The following is a 9,307-nucleotide window of genomic DNA, read 5'->3' as shown; positions in this document are numbered from 1 at the left end:
AGACACCAGCACTCTTTGGCAGAATAGGCTAAAGACTTGTAAAACTACAACTCTTAGGATTAAGCTATGACAATTAAAGTGGTGCTAAACTATATCAGTTCTACAGTGTATATGCACCCTTCAGTGAGACACATGTCCCTCTTACAGTCATTTAATGAACAGGTTCACAAGTTATCAAGTGATCAAGGAACAAAAAAGGTTGGTGTAAGTTGGTGACTATAATGTCAATGAGATGGCAACTCTGTTTTAGGTTTTATTCTGAACTTATCTCCAAAATATCTGTAAAAACTTGAATAGTTTGTTGTCGAAGGCTTTCATGGCCAGAATCACTGGGTTGCTGTGAGTTTTTCGGGCTGTATGGCCATGTTCCAGAAGCATTTTCTCTTGACATATCGCCTGCATCTGTGGCTGGCATCTTCAGAGTTCCATTGACATTGAAGCAAGGGGAGTGTATATATATATATTTGAGGAATGTCCAAGGTGGGAGAGAGAACCCTTGTCTGTTTAAAGTGAGTGTGAATGTTGTAATTAGTATGTCAGAGACAGAACGCCAGCAAGTAAAACAAAACTCAGTTTATTGAGGTTACAGAACTAAAAAATGCCCGTAGGAAACAAAGAACAGGGCAAACACTTGACTTCAGTGTGATAAGTAACAAAAAACAGCTCAGTTTGAGTTTAAATAGTTCAAATGGATAAACCGGGTTAAACAGAAGTATAATCCGGATTAAATCAAAAGTGCTTACTTCAGCCTGGCAAACAATGCAAACAAAAGAGAATCAGCAGGAGTGAGAATGTAAACAACAGACTGGTAGCAGATTCCTCTCTGCTATTCAGAAACAGCAGGGGGATAAACCAGGCTTGTTTATTCCTTCCTGCAGCGAACGAAAAGCGTGGTCGTAGTCAGGGTAACGGCAGTCAGCAGGGCCCCAATCCGGTCCAGAGGTCTTTAGCCAAGCGTAGTCGTCAAGGAATCCAAAGGTCTCACCGATAGCCAGCAGAAGGGATAATCCGGAATCGAAGTCAGTCAGTCCAGCGTCAATCCAGTGTGAGTAGGTATTGCCCGTCAAAAAGACGACGGAGGTCCAAGCTATCGAGATTAAACACAAGTTGCACAGAGAAAAACCCCGCACAGTTCCTCCCGCCGTCGATGCCCAGTGTCCTTGGTAAACTTACGTATCCAGTAACGAAGCACACCCGTCTTCAGGAAGTTCCCCAACAAAAGCCCAAGCGTCCGTCCAGATTACCTTGCCCAACGCAATTAGACATTGGTCCCAAACCCCAATTTATCCCAGTTCAAGCTCATCATCGCTGTCAGCTGCCATCCCAATTCCAGGCACCCCAACATCATCATCCTCATCAGAGCTTAAGCACCTTTGACTACGCCCCACAGCATCCCCAGCTGTGGATCCCGCTCCATCCCTCCAGCCAGTCCATGGGTCTGATCCTGCAACCCGCCAATCACCTCCCATGTTTTCATTGCCTGTTTCCCCAACACCCAAATCCTCCCTCACACGAGTCCATTCCATGTCGTCCTCCTCCGAGCTGGCCATCTCTTCCTCCAAACCCTCAGAAAAACCCTCAAATGAGTCCTCATCTGTCGGTTCTGCAAACAAATCCCGGAGCCGCTTTCTTTCACGCTCCTCGAAGGAGTCTGACTCTCGAGGAGTCTTACGCCCCCATCCTCTATTACCGGAGCCCGAAGGCTCAACCATAACATAGTAAGCTTGAATAGCATGAGTAGCCATGAAGCTGCAAAGTCAATCAGTGAGGGTATCTGCATAGAGGTAGCCTCACTTCTGTTGCTCATGCTATTCAAGCTTGCTAACTGCAAAAATAAAAATAGCCACTTGTGTTCCCTCTATTTTATCCGTTTTACACTTGCTTAATTATGCAATGCTTTTGACATGAAATAAATAATGTGCTTTAAATCGGCATGGACTGTTCTGCCCACCCTGGACATTCCACAGATAGATATATATACACACACTCAATTTGCTTCACTGCCAACCGAACGTGTGAACCACCTAAACCAGGCTCTACAGGCTAATGGATATTCTACGACAGACATCAGAAGCTCAGCAAGACCAAGAACAAGTCATGAGAGCAAAGACAAAATCCATCTAGAGGAAAAGTGTTCTTACCATACATCAAGGGAACCGCTGACGGCACAGGGAAGCTTATGAAGAAACACAATCTACAGACCCACCAAGAAAATTAATCAAATGCTACGTTCAACAAAGGACAAGAGGGATCCTCTAATCACTGCAGCAGTCTACTGTATACCGTGCAGCTATAGACAAGTCTACATTGGGACCACCAAATGCAGCAGCATTGCCCAAACATGAATCAAGGAACATGAAAAGCACTGCAGACTAATTCAGCCAGAGAAGTCAGCTATAGCAGAGCACTTGATGAACCAACCTGGACACAGAATATTATTTGAGAACACAGATATTCTGGACAACTCTGACAACCATTATGTCAAACTACACCGAGAAGCCACTGAAATTCACAAGCACGTGAACAATAGAAAGAAGAAAACCATGAAAATGAACAAAATCTGGTTACCAGTATTTTTTTTTTAAAAAAAACCCAGAATCAAGACAGTAATTAATGATCACCACTCAGAACTAGGGGAATTCCAGACAGCAAGCAACCAAGGGCCAGTTAGCACCTAGAATCATAGAGACCTCGTAGGCCATCCAGTCCAACCTCAAGCCAAGAAGACGGAAAATCGAATTTAAAGCACCCCCGACAGACAGTCATCCAGCCTCTGCTTAAACGCCTTCAAAGAAAGAGCCTCCACCACACTCTGAGGCAGAGAGTTCCACTGCTGAACAGCTTTCAAAGTTAGGAAGTTCTTCCTGATGTTCAGGTGGAATCTCCTTTCCTGTAGTTTGAAGCCATTGTTCCGTGTCCTAGTCTCCAGGGCAGCAGGAAACAAGCTTGCTCCCTCCTCCCAATGACTTCCCCTCACATATTTATACATGGCCCTCATCATGTCTCCTCTGAGACTTCTCTTCTGCAGGCTAGACATGCCCAACTCTTTCAGCCGCTCCTCATAGGGCTTGTTCTCCAGACCCTTGATCATTATAATCACCCTCCTCTGGACACATTCCAGCTTGTCAACATTTCCCTTCAATTGCGGTGCCCAGAATTGGACACAGTATTCCAGGCGTGATCTGACCAAGGCAGAATAAAGGGGTAGCAGGACTTTTCTGGATCTAGATACTATACTCCTATTTATGCAGTCCAGAATCCCATTGGCTTTTTTAGCTGTTGCATCATATTGTTGGTTCATGTTCAACCTGTTATCCACGAGGACTCCAAGATCCCAAACAGAGGCTGCCACCAGGCAACAGAAGCTAGGCTAACTTTATGCAGATACCCTTACTAATGAACTTTGCAGCTTTGTGGCTACTCATATTTGCTAATTGCAACATTAATACTTGCTTTAATTAGACAAGGATTCTTTCTCTTACCCTGGACACTCCACTTGCTTCTCTGCCAACAGAACCACTGAAGATGCCAGTCACAGATGCAGGTGAAATGCCAGGAGAGAAGGCTACTAGAACATGGCCATACAGCCTAAAATACTCACAGAAACCCACTTGTATAGTTCCTTTAAATTTTGAGAGTCGATTAATCACCCCACATAGATCAGACCCACTTTTACACACTCGAAAAGATAGAAGCAACAGCTTGTTAATGCAACATTTGGAGGTCAAAGCAGTAATCTCGAGGTAATGTTAGAACATATGTGATATATCCTACTTGATATATTTTTAAAAACAATTTTTCCATATAATCTTGTTGGAACTAAACTTAAAGATTCATCAGTTTAAGAACATCAATAATATTATTGCTTCGATTTTCTGCAGTTTGTTAGAATCATCAAATCGCAAAACTGATGCAAACATGTGGCTGAACAAAATGTATCAGTGAAAATGAGAAAGTGAAAAGAACCAATATTCACATATTTCCCCCATCCCCCAGTATAATAAGGGATTCCTGGTGCATTCAAAACATAAAACTCTGTGTGGCACCACCAAAGGCTATGAGATTTATTACTGGCTTATTACAGACTGTGATTTTTATTACATAGAGAGATTTATGAGATTTGGAGGAATGCAATCTATTTTGTTAGCTGAAAGAAATATAACCTGAAAAGTTAAGATATAAATAAACAGGGCACATCAGGGCAGGGATATATATATATATACCTTTCTTCCAACTGACTCCCAAGACTGCCTTTTTCTAGCAAAAAGGCATAAAATGTGTTTACTTGAAGCATTACCATTTTAACCCTCTGATATATTGCACAAACACAACCCTGCAGTGTTTAACATTTTAAAATAGAAAATTTTCAGAGTCAAAGGTGGCCATCTGCATTGCATCTGAAGAACTCACGCTAAAACAAAAACAGCCTTTAAAAGGTGCTGCCATGCTCCTTAGTTTCATCTCCCCCCCCCTTTCTTCCTTTTTTGTGGCCACTTCTATGTTTTTTTTCTTCCATTTCAGCAGTCTATGAGATTGATGGAAGGCCCCATGCAGAGCTTGGGAAGTTACTTTTCAAAAGTAATTTGATTTGGCTCAACCTCTGAAAAGGAATTATCCTATTATTCATAATGATATTCTGAACATGATACTTTTAAGAACATTATCATGGGTGATGGAACATTCCATTACTTTTAAGTCATTTAAGTTGTGTTAAGCTTTTGAGGTAGTATAATTTTAGGATTGATGCGCAAGTGTCATAAATTTGTAAAATGTCAAAATGAGTCTTAAAATGTCTTTAAAACAACCTTTGAAAGGAACTAGAAACCACGGTACTGTTCCATTATCCTGGGGGAGGCAACTAGGAGGGGCTAGAGAAGTAGTTTGAAAGACTAAAATATTTTCCCCCTGTTTTCCTGCTATTCCCCTCATCCATGCTCCATCGTAGAAACAACCCTCCTACCGTGTTTCCCCGAAAATAAGACAGTGTCTTATATTAATTTTTGCTCCCAAAGATGCTCTAGGTCTTATTTTCAGGGAATGCCTTATTTTTCCATGAAGAAGAATTCACATTTATTGTTGAACAAAAAAAAATTGAACATTTATTATATACTGTACAATAGTTGTCATCACAAACCAGACAAACTGTGAACTCTATCAAGAATTTCTTGTTACTACCATTATTTCAATGTACAACACTCTATGGTACGTACATTTACCGATCCTGCATGCTCTGGTGTTTTGTTTGGCTGGCATGCTTCCAAACAAAAACTTTGCTAGGTCTTATTTTCAGGGGAGGCCTTATATTTAGCAATTCAGCAAAACCTCTACTAGGTTTTATTTTCTGGGGATGTCTTATTTTAGGGGAAACAGGGTATAATGGACTATCCTTCTCTCTCTAGCGTCCCCTAGTGACCTCTACCTGGATAATGGAATAGTACAGAAACTGCCACTTGTTTCACAAACAAGACATCATTACTCAATGGCTTCAAACTACAGGAAAGGAGATTCCACCTGAACATCAGGAAGAACTTCCTCATAGTGAGGGCTGTTCGACAGTGGAACTCTCTCCCCTGGACTGTGGTGGAGGCTCCTTAGGAGGCTTTGAAGCAGAGGCTGGATAACCATCTGTCGGGGGTGCTTTGAATGAGATTTCCTGCTTCTTGGCAGGGGGTTGGACTGGATGGCCCATGAGGTCTCTTCCAACTCTACTATTCTATGATTCTATGATTCTATGATTCTATGATTCTATGATTCTCAGCCTCGGCCTTCCTTTCAGCCTGGGGATACAATGGGCAACTGCATCCACTAGCTGAGAAGAGGCCAAGGCAGACGAGGGCCGGAAGGAAGAGCCCAAAGGGCCATGTCCAGCCTGCAGGCCTGGATTTACCTATGCCTGCTCTAAACTACCTGTATATGTATAAGTTGGCCTCAAGTTCAAGTGAGATCTGGTGGCCAAAATTATGGATTTTGATATGATCTGTGGATAAGTGGAGAGTCATTCTGTGGAGAGGAGAAGCCTCAGAGAGCCAGTCACCCCTGGCTGCAATAGTCACATTTTCCTATCCAGTAATTCAAAAAGATGGGGCCCCTGGTGGCACAGTGTGTTAAAGCGCTGAGCTGCTGGACTTGCGGACAAAAAGGTCCCAGGTTCAAATTCCAGGAGTGGAATGAGCGCCTGCTGTTAGCCCCAGCTCCTGCCAACCTAGCAGTTTGAAAACATGCCAATGTGAGTAGATCAATAGGTACCGATCTGGCAGGAAGGTAATGGTGCTCCATGCAGTCATGCCGGTCATGTGGCTGGCATTGTCTATGTCTATGGACAATGTCTATGGACAATGCTGGCTCTCCAGCTTAGAAATGGATATGAGCACCAACCCCCAGAGTCGGTCACGACTGGACTTAACATCAGGGGAAAACCTTTACCCTTTACTAATTCAAAAAGGCCTTTTGCCACAGTACATAATAATAATAATAATAATAATAATAATAATAATAATAATAATAATAATAATAATAATAATAAGAAGTACCACCTCCCTGCAGTAAAGAACTGGTGGGATCACAAACCTGCAAAGGTTGTGGAAAATGAACACGCAAAGATACTGTGGGACTTCCGAATCCAGACTGACAAAGTTCTGGAACACAACACACCAGACATCACAGTTGTGGAAAAGTACCAGGTTTGGATCATTGATGTTGCCATCCCAGGTGACAGTCGCATTGATGAAAAACAACAGGAAAAACTCAGCCACTATCAGGACCTCAAGATTGAACTTCAAAGACTCTGGCAGAAACCAGTGCAGGTGGTCCCGGTGGTGATGGGCACACTGGGTGCCATGCCAAAAGATCTCAGCCGGCATTTGGAAACAATAGACATTGACAAAATTACGATCTGCCAACTGCAAAAGGCCACCCGACTGGGATCTGCACGCATCAACCGAAAATACATCACACAGTCCTAGACACTTGGGAAGTGTTCGACTTGTGATTTTGTGAAACGAAATCCAGCATATCTATCTTGTTTGCTGTGTCATACAACGTCGTTGTGTCAATACTAATAATAATAATAATAATTTTATTTTTGTATGCCGCCTCCATCTCCCCAACGGGGACTCGGAGTGGCTCACATATCATACAATCATATAATATCATAAAATCAATAGTTAAGACATCAAAGAATGCATTTAAAAACAAATTAACAAGTCATGTTTACTCGTTCAGTTGCTTCTGAGTCTTCGTGACCTCATGGACCAGCCCACGCCAGAGTTTCCTGTCAGCCGTCGCCACCCCAGCTCCAGGTCAAACCAATCACCTCAAGGATACCATCCATCCATCTTGCCCTTGGTTGGCTCCTCTTCCTTTTTCCTTCAATGAAGATACAATATTCACTCTCCATGCAGTCATGCCGGCCACATGATCTTGGAGGCATCTACGGACAATGCCGGCTCTTCGGCTTAGAAATGGAGATGAGCACAAACCCCCAGAGTCAGACTTGACTAGACTTAATATTAAAGGGGAAACCTTTACTTTTACCCTTTATTCACTCTCAATGAAAAGGAACCATCATTTTCTCTGAGTTGAGTGGCCAGCTTAGTCCATCCCCGGAGAACCTTCAAGGCAGTGCCAACCCAACATACTCAGACTTCCCCTGAGGAGAAGCACCAAAGTGCCATTGCGGCTGCCATTTCCCCATCCAGGCATTGAAAATGTCGAGACATGACACCATGACAGGGAGAGTAGAGGATGTCAGTGCTTCTTGCCACTCGACTCAGAGAAGGAGATGATTCCTTTTTTTGATAAAAGTTAAAAGTACAGTGTTTGCACTGTAATTGACCCAGGTTTTGACCTACAGATAATTTGACCCAGTCTTTGAGGTCTATTTTTGACTAAAATTTATAGACTTACACCTGGGTATATGTAGTACTTTTATTTAAGTCACTTTGCAACCCCATGTACAAAACATAAACTTCTGATTTCCTTTGAAGACATGCTGGATTCGCAAGGGGCATGGTTTTGATAGATGTTAAGCAATAGCGTACAAAGAGTCTGGATTCTAGAAGGAGAAAGGTGGCATACGCTGTTCTGGGGTCAGGGTTGCTTGCCATTGATTTATCTTTCATCCAGTTTACTAGTTCTGTTCTGGAAAATGCTGAAAAAAATTCATGTGTATATGAAAACCCAGTCATTTAAGATCACTCTGAGGCCATATTAATATAAATGGGAATGAAAATCTTGGGCAAGGTTAAGTGCTGACAAACAAATGCAGCAATGTGGAAGACTTCAAAAGCTTGCCAGTGATGATCCTTGAAATGTATTTTTAGAGTACAGAAACACATTCTGAGACAGGAATCTGAGGGCAGTTGATAGCTATTGTTTTTAAATGCTATACAAACAGCAATTTTATGATAAGAAGCCTATAAGAGATCATATGACAAACCTCTCTGATCCATTCTTGCAAATTCAAGGTTGTGGCTTCCATGATTGAATCAATCTACCTGCAACTTTACCTCACTTCACCTACAACAATACAGTGTTTCAATAATTGTTTTTCTCTCCCATAAACATATTTTGTCATAATATGTGCAAAGTACAATAGCTTCCATTTAGTCATTTTGACCTGTAGTGAGAATGCAGAGGCAGTCTGCTCTCGGATCCATTATCTTTTTGAAGGTCCATGGTATCTATAAAGTAATCCCCAACAATGCATTTTCAGTGAATTAACTTTTCCCTTCCTTGCATTTTGTCATTTGTTCACAATTAGAAATATATACTATGGCATGAACAATCCTGTCTTTAACATCTCTTTATTCTAGAGGATTTTATTTAATTCTATTTGGTGTTCTTGCGTGTACTTTATGACACCAGCCCATTGTCTTGCAGTAATCGTGTTACTAAAGCAAATGGGAATACATTGTTGACATAATGGTTTGAAGTGAATCATCAGACTATTGAGATCTCTTTGCTTCTCTTCTGGGGATTCTCTTTTTTCCTATCTTGGCTCATATTTTCTTCCCTCCACACTAACCTTCTTTCTGTAGGCTTTCCAAAATGGGTATTTCCACTCCCTCAAATAATGCATTTTTAAGACGTGATGGAGAAGCAGATTTGGGTACCATTCAATCAAACTCAATCAAACTTTTTTTTATATCCCACCCTATCTCCCCATGAGGACCCTTCCCTTTCTGTTCTCTGTTTGGATACCTCTTGTTAGTCAGAAGGGACAACTCTTGCTAAGCCGATCTTCCTTTTCCAGCTCTTCTAGAAGTAAAATCAACTTTAGCATCCTTAGGAATAGTGAAATGGGGAA

The sequence above is a fragment of the Anolis carolinensis genome, chromosome 5, assembly GCF_035594765.1.
Source record: "Anolis carolinensis isolate JA03-04 chromosome 5, rAnoCar3.1.pri, whole genome shotgun sequence".
Taxonomy (NCBI): Eukaryota; Metazoa; Chordata; class Lepidosauria; order Squamata; family Dactyloidae; genus Anolis; species Anolis carolinensis.
Note: the sequence above shows the minus strand (reverse complement) of the source record.